We start from the raw sequence: 11,456 nt of genomic DNA on the forward strand, positions 1-11,456 counted from the left end.
TGCCGTCTGATGCCCGTAGAAGTGGCACACGTAGCGCTGGAGAGTGCCATCCACTGCCAGACACCAATAGTACACCTGGTGCTGGAGAATGCCATCCAGTGCCCACACCAACAGTACACATAGTGCTGGAGAATGCCGTCCAGTGCCCATACCAACAGTACACCTGGTGCTGGAGAATGCCATCCAGTGCCCACACCAACAGTACACATAGTGCTGGAGAATGCCGTCCAGTGCCCATACCAACAGTACACATGGTGCTGGAGAATGCCGTCCAGTGCCCACACCAACAGTACACATAGTGCTGGAGAATGCCGTCCGAGGCCCGTAGAAGTGGCACACGTAGTGCTGGAGAGTGCCATCCACTGCCAGACACCAATAGTACACCTGGTGCTTGAGAATGCCGTCCAGTGCCCACACCAACAGTACACATAGTGCTGGAGGATGCCGTCTGATGCCCGTAGAAGTGGCACACGTAGCGCTGGAGAGTGCCATCCACTGCCAGACACCAATAGTACACCTGGTGCTGGAGAATGCCATCCAGTGCCCACACCAACAGTACACATAGTGCTGGAGAATGCCGTCCAGTGCCCATACCAACAGTACACATGGTGCTGGAGAATGCCGTCCAGTGCCCACACCAACAGTACACATGGTGCTGGACAATGCCGTCCGTGGCCCGTAGAAGTGGCACACGTAGCGCTGGAGAGTGCCATCCACTGCCAGACACCAATAGTACACCTGGTGCTGGAGAATGCCAACCAGTGCCCACACCAACAGTACACATAGTGCTGGAGAATGCCGTCTGATGCCCATAGAAATGGCACACGTAGTGCTGGAGAATGCCACCCAGTGCCAAACACCAATAGTACACCTGGTGCTGGAGAATGCCGGGGTCGGCCATGTTTTTTCTAGACCTGGCTAACGGGACGTCTTTATCATGCTCGTTAGCCCGGTCTAGAGTCGCCCCTGCTGCTGGAGAGGGGCGTGGTCGGCTAACGGGACGTATTTATCATGCTCGTTAGCCCGGTCTAGAGTCGCCCCAGCTGCTGGAGAGGGGCGTGGTCGGCTAACGGGACGTATTTATCATGCTCGTTAGCCCGGTCTAGAGTCGCCCCAGCTGCTGGAGAGGGGCGTGGTCGGCCATGTTTTTCCAGACCGGGCTAACGGGACGCCTTTATCAGGTTCGTTAGCCCGGTCTACAGTCCGCACCAACAGTACACATAGTGCTGGAGAATGCCGTCCGAGGCCCGTAGAAGTGGCACACGTAGTGCTGGAGAGTGCCATCCACTGCCAGACACCAATAGTACACCTGGTGCTTGAGAATGCCGTCCAGTGCCCACACCAACAGTACACATAGTGCTGGAGAATGCCGTCCAGTGCCCATACCAACAGTACACATGGTGCTGGAGAATGCCGTCCAGTGCCCACACCAACAGTACACATAGTGCTGGAGAATGCCGTCCAGTGCCCATACCAACAGTACACATGGTGCTGGAGAATGCCGTCCAGTGCCCACACCAACAGTACACATGGTGCTGGACAATGCCGTCCGTGGCCCGTAGAAGTGGCACACGTAGCGCTGGAGAGTGCCATCCACTGCCAGACACCAATAGTACACCTGGTGCTGGAGAATGCCAACCAGTGCCCACACCAACAGTACACATAGTGCTGGAGAATGCCGTCTGATGCCCATAGAAATGGCACACGTAGTGCTGGAGAATGCCACCCAGTGCCAAACACCAATAGTACACATGGTGCTGGAGAATGCCGGGGTCGGCCATGTTTTTCTAGACCTGGCTAACGGGACGTCTTTATCATGCTCGTTAGCCCGGTATAGAGTCGCCCCTGCTGCTGGAGAGGGGCGTGGTCGGCTAACGGGACGCATTTATCATGCTCGTTAGCCCGGTCTAGAGTCGCCCCAGCTGCTGCTGGAGAGGGGCGTGGTCGGCAGTGGCTGGCCGGGGGGCGGGGTTACGGCGCTATGGCAACCATGATCCGGCCTGCATGGAAGGTGGAAGGGGGAGGAGTGGTGTGACACGCCGGGCTGCCTGTAGTGGAGGCTCGGGGGGCGGAGTCAGCACCGTGCAGCAGCCGCACACTGACATGCTCTCCCCGGCTCTTCCCGCCTCTTCCCGGTACAGTGAAGCCGGGGGAAGGGCGGCCGGGCTCTGTGTGTGACATGGCGCCGAGCCCGCCCCCTGCTTCCCCGCTCCGGCTGCAGCAGCCATGACGTCACCTGTGAGCGCCGGCTTTGAACCGTGGAGCTGCCGGCCGGTAAGTACGTGCCCGTATCGGCACCACCGCTGCATGTCTGTATGGGGTCAGCTGTGGGGGGCACGGCCGGGGAGACCGGGGTCCCTGCAGTCTGTATGGGGTCAGCTGTGGGGGCACTGCGGGGGAGACAGGCTGTCCCCGTAAGGGGACGGTGAGAAGAGCACAGTGTATGGGGTCAGCTGTGGGGGCACTGTGGGGGAGACAGGCTGTCCCCGTAAGGGGACGTTGAGGAGAGCACAGTGTATGGGGTTAGATGTGGGGGAGACAGGCTGTCCCCGTAAGGGGACGGTGAGAAGAGCACAGTGTATGGGGTCAGCTGTGGGGGCACTGTGGGGGAGACAGGCTGTCCCCGTAAGGGGACGGTGAGGAGAGAACAGTGTGTGGGGGCACTGTGGGGGAGACAGGCTGTCCCCGTAAGTGGACGGTGAGAAGAGAACAGTGTATGGGGTTAGCTGTGGGGGAGACAGGCTGTCCCCGTAAGGGGACGGTGAGAAGAGAACAGTGTATGGGGTCAGCTGTGGGGGCACTGTGGGGGAGACAGGCTGTCCCCGTAAGGGGACGGTGAGAAGAGCGCAGTGTATGGGGTCAGCTGTGGGGGCACTGTGGGGGAGACAGGCTGTCCCCGTAAGGGGACGGTGAGGAGAGCACAGTGTATGGGGGCACTGTGGGGGAGACAGGCTGTCCCCGGAAGGGGACGGTGAGAAGAGCACAGTGTATGGGGTCAGCTGTGGGGGCACTGTGGGGGAGACAGGCTGTCCCCGTAAGGGGACGGTGAGGAGAGCACAGTGTGTGGGGGCACTGTGGGGGAGACAGGCTGTCCCCGTAAGTGGACGGTGAGAAGAGAACAGTGTATGGGGTTAGCTGTGGGGGAGACAGGCTGTCCCCGTAAGGGGACGGTGAGAAGAGCACAGTGTATGGGGTCAGCTGTGGGGGCACTGTGGGGGAGACAGGCTGTCCCCGTAAGGGGACGGTGAGAAGAGCACAGTGTATGGGGTCAGCTGTGGGGGCACTGTGGGGGAGACAGGCTGTCCCCGTAAGGGGACGGTGAGGAGAGCACAGTGTATGGGGGCACTGTGGGGGAGACAGGCTGTCCCCGGAAGGGGACGGTGAGAAGAGCACAGTGTATGGGGTCAGCTGTGGGGGCACTGTGGGGGAGACAGGCTGTCCCCGTAAGGGGACGGTGAGGAGAGCACAGTGTGTGGGGGCACTGTGGGGGAGACAGGCTGTCCCCGTAAGTGGACGGTGAGAAGAGAACAGTGTATGGGGTTAGCTGTGGGGGAGACAGGCTGTCCCCGTAAGGGGACGGTGAGAAGAGCACAGTGTATGGGGTCAGCTGTGGGGGCACTGTGGGGGAGACAGGCTGTCCCCGTAAGGGGACGGTGAGAAGAGCACAGTGTATGGGGTCAGCTGTGGGGGCACTGTGGGGGAGACAGGCTGTCCCCGTAAGGGGACGGTGAGGAGAGCACAGTGTATGGGGGCACTGTGGGGGAGACAGGCTGTCCCCGTAAGGGGACGGTGAGAAGAGAACAGTGTATGGGGTCAGCTGTGGGGGCACTGTGGGGGAGACAGGCTGTCCCCGTAAGGGGACGGTGAGGAGAGCACAGTGTGTGGGGGCACTGTGGGGGAGACAGGCTGTCCCCGTAAGTGGACGGTGAGAAGAGAACAGTGTATGGGGTTAGCTGTGGGGGAGACAGGCTGTCCCCGTAAGGGGATGGTGAGAAGAGAACAGTGTATGGGGTCAGCTGTGGGGGCACTGTGGGGGAGACAGGCTGTCCCCGTAAGGGGACGGTGAGGAGAGCACAGTGTGTGGGGGCACTGTGGGGGAGACAGGCTGTCCCCGTAAGTGGACGGTGAGAAGAGAACAGTGTATGGGGTTAGCTGTGGGGGAGACAGGCTGTCCCCGTAAGGGGACGGTGAGAAGGGAACAGTGTATGGGGTCAGCTGTGGGGGCACTGTGGGGGAGACAGGCTGTCCCCGTAAGGGGACGGTGAGAAGAGCACAGTGTATGGGGTCAGCTGTGGGGGCACTGTGGGGGAGACAGGCTGTCCCCGTAAGGGGACGGTGAGGAGAGCACAGTGTATGGGGGCACTGTGGGGGAGACAGGCTGTCCCCGTAAGGGGACGGTGAGAAGAGCACAGTGTATGGGGTCAGCTGTGGGGGCACTGTGGGGGAGACAGGCTGTCCCCGTAAGGGGACGGTGAGGAGAGCACAGTGTGTGGGGGCACTGTGGGGGAGACAGGCTGTCCCCGTAAGTGGACGGTGAGAAGAGAACAGTGTATGGGGTTAGCTGTGGGGGAGACAGGCTGTCCCCGTAAGGGGACGGTGAGAAGAGCACAGTGTATGGGGTCAGCTGTGGGGGCACTGTGGGGGAGACAGGCTGTCCCCGTAAGGGGACGGTGAGAAGAGCACAGTGTATGGGGTCAGCTGTGGGGGCACTGTGGGGGAGACAGGCTGTCCCCGTAAGGGGACGGTGAGGAGAGCACAGTGTATGGGGGCACTGTGGGGGAGACAGGCTGTCCCCGGAAGGGGACGGTGAGAAGAGCACAGTGTATGGGGTCAGCTGTGGGGGCACTGTGGGGGAGACAGGCTGTCCCCGTAAGGGGACGGTGAGAAGAGCACAGTGTATGGGGGCACTGTGGGCGAGACAGGCTGTCCCCGGAAGGGGACGGTGAGAAGAGCACAGTGTATGGGGTCAGCTGTGGGGGCACTGTGGGGGAGACAGGCTGTCCCCGTAAGTGGACGGTGAGAAGAGAACAGTGTATGGGGTTAGCTGTGGGGGAGACAGGCTGTCCCCGTAAGTGGACGGTGAGAAGAGAACAGTGTATGGGGTTAGCTGTGGGGGAGACAGGCTGTCCCCGGAAGGGGATGGTGAGAAGAGAACAGTGTATGGGGTCAGCTGTGGGGGGCACTTCGGGCGAGACAGGCGGTCCCCGGAAGGGGATGGTGAGAGAGGCACAGTGAATGGGGTCAGCTGTGGGGGGCATGGCAGGGGTACAGGCAGTCCCTGGGGGGTGAGGGGAGGGTTAGGGGGGCTGTGTTGTCACTGCTATGAACACTAATTATAAAATACAATATTTCCCTTATTAATTTTTATTTTTTTCTTTCCCTGTCTCTCAGTAGGTAACAGAGCGTCACCCACAGGAAGCTCTTGGGGCAGTCGCCGGCTCGCTGTGTCTCTGCTGGGAATATACGCTCATGGAAGAAGGGGTTAATGTACCAGTAGACTTAATAGGACTTAGAATAAAAATTATTTAAAAATTCAATAATTTCCTTTTTTTTTTTTCAAATAGGTAGCAAGGCATCGTGGACACTGGCTCAAGAACTGGCGGGACAAGGACTCCGAGTTTCCCTAATGGACGACATCGCTATGGAGGAACACTGCTCTCCGGCCTCCATCATCATGTGGAGCAGCTAAGCCTCTTCATCCTCGGTTCGGGTAAGTGACAATCCATGTATGTATGGTCTAAGGAGCTGTCATGGCACATGTACATACATGTATGTGTATACATGTATATACAGTCAGTTGTCATGGCACTCGGGAAGTCACACCAGGGGGCTGTGTGGCTCTGTAGACCTCTACAGCACCACACAGCCCCCTCTACACCAATCCACAGCCATCCTCAGCCCCTCAGAGACAGCACCCATCCTCTGACACCCTCCTCCAGGGCCTGACACCCTCCTCCAGGGCCTGACACCCTCCTCCAGGGCCTGACACCCTCCTCCAGGGCCTGACACCCTCCTCCAGGGCCTGACACCCTCCTCCAGGGCCTGACACCCTCCTCCAGGGCCTGACACCCTCCTCCAGGGCCTGACACCCTCCTCCAGGGCCTGACACCCTCCTCCAGGGCCTGACACCCTCCTCCAGGGCCTGACACCCTCCTCCAGGGCCTGACACCCTCCTCCAGGGCCTGACACCCTCCTCCAGGGCCTGACACCCTCCTCCAGGGCCTGACACCCTCCTCCAGGGCCTGACACCCTCCTCCAGGGCCTGACACCCTCCTCCAGGGCCTGACACCCTCCTCCAGGGCCTGACACCCTCCTCCAGGGCCTGACACCCTCCTCCAGGGCCTGACACCCTCCTCCAGGGCCTGACACCCTCCTCCAGGGCCTGACACCCTCCTCCAGGGCCTGACACCCTCCTCCAGGGCCTGACACCCTCCTCCAGGGCCTGACACCCTCCTCCAGGGCCTGACACCCTCCTCCAGGGCCTGACACCCTCCTCCAGGGCCTGACACCCTCCTCCAGGGCCTGACACCCTCCTCCAGGGCCTGACACCCTCCTCCAGGGCCTGACACCCTCCTCCAGGGCCTGACACCCTCCTCCAGGGCCTGACACCCTCCTCCAGGGCCTGACACCCTCCTCCAGGGCCTGACACCCTCCTCCAGGGCCTGACACCCTCCTCCAGGGCCTGACACCCTCCTCCAGGGCCTGACACCCTCCTCCAGGGCCTGACACCCTCCTCCAGGGCCTGACACCCTCCTCCAGGGCCTGACACCCTCCTCCAGGGCCTGACACCCTCCTCCAGGGCCTGACACCCTCCTCCAGGGCCTGACACCCTCCTCCAGGGCCTGACACCCTCCTCCAGGGCCTGACACCCTCCTCCAGGGCCTGACACCCTCCTCCAGGGCCTGACACCCTCCTCCAGGGCCTGACACCCTCCTCCAGGGCCTGACACCCTCCTCCAGGGCCTGACACCCTCCTCCAGGGCCTGACACCCTCCTCCAGGGCCTGACACCCTCCTCCAGGGCCTGACACCCTCCTCCAGGGCCTGACACCCTCCTCCAGGGCCTGACACCCTCCTCCAGGGCCTGACACCCTCCTCCAGGGCCTGACACCCTCCTCCAGGGCCTGACACCCTCCTCCAGGGCCTGACACCCTCCTCCAGGGCCTGACACCCTCCTCCAGGGCCTGACACCCTCCTCCAGGGCCTGACACCCTCCTCCAGGGCCTGACACCCTCCTCCAGGGCCTGACACCCTCCTCCAGGGCCTGACACCCTCCTCCAGGGCCTGACACCCTCCTCCAGGGCCTGACACCCTCCTCCAGGGCCTGACACCCTCCTCCAGGGCCTGACACCCTCCTCCAGGGCCTGACACCCTCCTCCAGGGCCTGACACCCTCCTCCAGGGCCTGACACCCTCCTCCAGGGCCTGACACCCTCCTCCAGGGCCTGACACCCTCCTCCAGGGCCTGACACCCTCCTCCAGGGCCTGACACCCTCCTCCAGGGCCTGACACCCTCCTCCAGGGCCTGACACCCTCCTCCAGGGCCTGACACCCTCCTCCAGGGCCTGACACCCTCCTCCAGGGCCTGACACCCTCCTCCAGGGCCTGACACCCTCCTCCAGGGCCTGACACCCTCCTCCAGGGCCTGACACCCTCCTCCAGGGCCTGACACCCTCCTCCAGGGCCTGACACCCTCCTCCAGGGCCTGACACCCTCCTCCAGGGCCTGACACCCTCCTCCAGGGCCTGACACCCTCCTCCAGGGCCTGACACCCTCCTCCAGGGCCTGACACCCTCCTCCAGGGCCTGACACCCTCCTCCAGGGCCTGACACCCTCCTCCAGGGCCTGACACCCTCCTCCAGGGCCTGACACCCTCCTCCAGGGCCTGACACCCTCCTCCAGGGCCTGACACCCTCCTCCAGGGCCTGACACCCTCCTCCAGGGCCTGACACCCTCCTCCAGGGCCTGACACCCTCCTCCAGGGCCTGACACCCTCCTCCAGGGCCTGACACCCTCCTCCAGGGCCTGACACCCTCCTCCAGGGCCTGACACCCTCCTCCAGGGCCTGACACCCTCCTCCAGGGCCTGACACCCTCCTCCAGGGCCTGACACCCTCCTCCAGGGCCTGACACCCTCCTCCAGGGCCTGACACCCTCCTCCAGGGCCTGACACCCTCCTCCAGGGCCTGACACCCTCCTCCAGGGCCTGACACCCTCCTCCAGGGCCTGACACCCTCCTCCAGGGCCTGACACCCTCCTCCAGGGCCTGACACCCTCCTCCAGGGCCTGACACCCTCCTCCAGGGCCTGACACCCTCCTCCAGGGCCTGACACCCTCCTCCAGGGCCTGACACCCTCCTCCAGGGCCTGACACCCTCCTCCAGGGCCTGACACCCTCCTCCAGGGCCTGACACCCTCCTCCAGGGCCTGACACCCTCCTCCAGGGCCTGACACCCTCCTCCAGGGCCTGACACCCTCCTCCAGGGCCTGACACCCTCCTCCAGGGCCTGACACCCTCCTCCAGGGCCTGACACCCTCCTCCAGGGCCTGACACCCTCCTCCAGGGCCTGACACCCTCCTCCAGGGCCTGACACCCTCCTCCAGGGCCTGACACCCTCCTCCAGGGCCTGACACCCTCCTCCAGGGCCTGACACCCTCCTCCAGGGCCTGACACCCTCCTCCAGGGCCTGACACCCTCCTCCAGGGCCTGACACCCTCCTCCAGGGCCTGACACCCTCCTCCAGGGCCTGACACCCTCCTCCAGGGCCTGACACCCTCCTCCAGGGCCTGACACCCTCCTCCAGGGCCTGACACCCTCCTCCAGGGCCTGACACCCTCCTCCAGGGCCTGACACCCTCCTCCAGGGCCTGACACCCTCCTCCAGGGCCTGACACCCTCCTCCAGGGCCTGACACCCTCCTCCAGGGCCTGACACCCTCCTCCAGGGCCTGACACCCTCCTCCAGGGCCTGACACCCTCCTCCAGGGCCTGACACCCTCCTCCAGGGCCTGACACCCTCCTCCAGGGCCTGACACCCTCCTCCAGGGCCTGACACCCTCCTCCAGGGCCTGACACCCTCCTCCAGGGCCTGACACCCTCCTCCAGGGCCTGACACCCTCCTCCAGGGCCTGACACCCTCCTCCAGGGCCTGACACCCTCCTCCAGGGCCTGACACCCTCCTCCAGGGCCTGACACCCTCCTCCAGGGCCTGACACCCTCCTCCAGGGCCTGACACCCTCCTCCAGGGCCTGACACCCTCCTCCAGGGCCTGACACCCTCCTCCAGGGCCTGACACCCTCCTCCAGGGCCTGACACCCTCCTCCAGGGCCTGACACCCTCCTCCAGGGCCTGACACCCTCCTCCAGGGCCTGACACCCTCCTCCAGGGCCTGACACCCTCCTCCAGGGCCTGACACCCTCCTCCAGGGCCTGACACCCTCCTCCAGGGCCTGACACCCTCCTCCAGGGCCTGACACCCTCCTCCAGGGCCTGACACCCTCCTCCAGGGCCTGACACCCTCCTCCAGGGCCTGACACCCTCCTCCAGGGCCTGACACCCTCCTCCAGGGCCTGACACCCTCCTCCAGGGCCTGACACCCTCCTCCAGGGCCTGACACCCTCCTCCAGGGCCTGACACCCTCCTCCAGGGCCTGACACCCTCCTCCAGGGCCTGACACCCTCCTCCAGGGCCTGACACCCTCCTCCAGGGCCTGACACCCTCCTCCAGGGCCTGACACCCTCCTCCAGGGCCTGACACCCTCCTCCAGGGCCTGACACCCTCCTCCAGGGCCTGACACCCTCCTCCAGGGCCTGACACCCTCCTCCAGGGCCTGACACCCTCCTCCAGGGCCTGACACCCTCCTCCAGGGCCTGACACCCTCCTCCAGGGCCTGACACCCTCCTCCAGGGCCTGACACCCTCCTCCAGGGCCTGACACCCTCCTCCAGGGCCTGACACCCTCCTCCAGGGCCTGACACCCTCCTCCAGGGCCTGACACCCTCCTCCAGGGCCTGACACCCTCCTCCAGGGCCTGACACCCTCCTCCAGGGCCTGACACCCTCCTCCAGGGCCTGACACCCTCCTCCAGGGCCTGACACCCTCCTCCAGGGCCTGACACCCTCCTCCAGGGCCTGACACCCTCCTCCAGGGCCTGACACCCTCCTCCAGGGCCTGACACCCTCCTCCAGGGCCTGACACCCTCCTCCAGGGCCTGACACCCTCCTCCAGGGCCTGACACCCTCCTCCAGGGCCTGACACCCTCCTCCAGGGCCTGACACCCTCCTCCAGGGCCTGACACCCTCCTCCAGGGCCTGACACCCTCCTCCAGGGCCTGACACCCTCCTCCAGGGCCTGACACCCTCCTCCAGGGCCTGACACCCTCCTCCAGGGCCTGACACCCTCCTCCAGGGCCTGACACCCTCCTCCAGGGCCTGACACCCTCCTCCAGGGCCTGACACCCTCCTCCAGGGCCTGACACCCTCCTCCAGGGCCTGACACCCTCCTCCAGGGCCTGACACCCTCCTCCAGGGCCTGACACCCTCCTCCAGGGCCTGACACCCTCCTCCAGGGCCTGACACCCTCCTCCAGGGCCTGACACCCTCCTCCAGGGCCTGACACCCTCCTCCAGGGCCTGACACCCTCCTCCAGCCCCCTTTTCAGTACTATAATCCCAACCTCACGCCATTTACTTTTTATAGTATTCTGCATTGTGCAATATGTTTTTAATTAGATTTTTTTCTTTCCACAGGTTGAAAGCAGAGCTTGGAATTTGTTTCATTTTAAAGCAGTTTTTTTTCTTATTGTTTTTTGTGATAAATGTATTTTGCCTCGGTCTCATCAATTTTTCCACAAATAAAAAGTTTAACATGATTTTGTTTGCCTCTCTAGTATATTGGTGGGGTAAAGTGTTGGTTGAATATATTCAGATGCCGAATATGGCCAAATAGATCTATTAGTACCGATTATAAATGCATTGTTAGGAAGATGCACTATCCTGAGCTCAGATGCTGCAATTTAGCATCCAGGGTAGTGGGGAATATCTGGGAAAGACCCTCACACACCTTCAGCAGTGGCACTTGTCGGGCTGTCTTCACCCTGCCAATGGTAACTCATTGTGTCCCGTACGCGGGGGATGCTAGGTGTCCAGCACCACAGAACCCAGCCACATTGTGTCGTCACCACCCTCCTGCTATGATGGCATTGGGCCCTCATCACTATGTGTTAATATATGTGCAGCGCCATCGGATTGTGCTATAAGTGAAATAAAATGTGTTCACCATTACTTCCATAGCGCTGTACATATATCACCAACACTCAGAGACCATAGATTACGAGCCCTATCAGTATGTTTCTATAGCATATAAACAGCTACTATATAGACTGCATATGCACTATATGTACACACGCTATTAGTCCAGGGTCACACTTGTGTGTGCAATGTGAGAAACGCATCAATACCCGGCAC

General features: G+C 62.5%; 1 long non-coding RNA gene across 2 annotated transcripts; it reads left to right on the top strand.

The window, feature by feature from the left end:
• Positions 1-1,996: 1,996 nt before the first annotated feature.
• On the top strand, positions 1,997-10,861 carry LOC138651090 (uncharacterized). 2 transcript variants are annotated; one of them, XR_011315434.1, is made up of 3 exons: positions 1,997-2,274; positions 5,392-5,710; positions 10,740-10,861. It is a non-coding gene; the product is annotated as an uncharacterized lncRNA (long non-coding RNA). The 2 variants fall into 2 exon arrangements; XR_011315433.1 differs by lacking the exon at positions 1,997-2,274 and having other exon boundaries at positions 4,907-5,710.
• The last annotated feature ends 595 nt before the right edge of the window (positions 10,862-11,456 follow it).

Source organism: Ranitomeya imitator, chromosome 10, assembly GCF_032444005.1.
Source record: "Ranitomeya imitator isolate aRanImi1 chromosome 10, aRanImi1.pri, whole genome shotgun sequence".
Taxonomy (NCBI): Eukaryota; Metazoa; Chordata; class Amphibia; order Anura; family Dendrobatidae; genus Ranitomeya; species Ranitomeya imitator.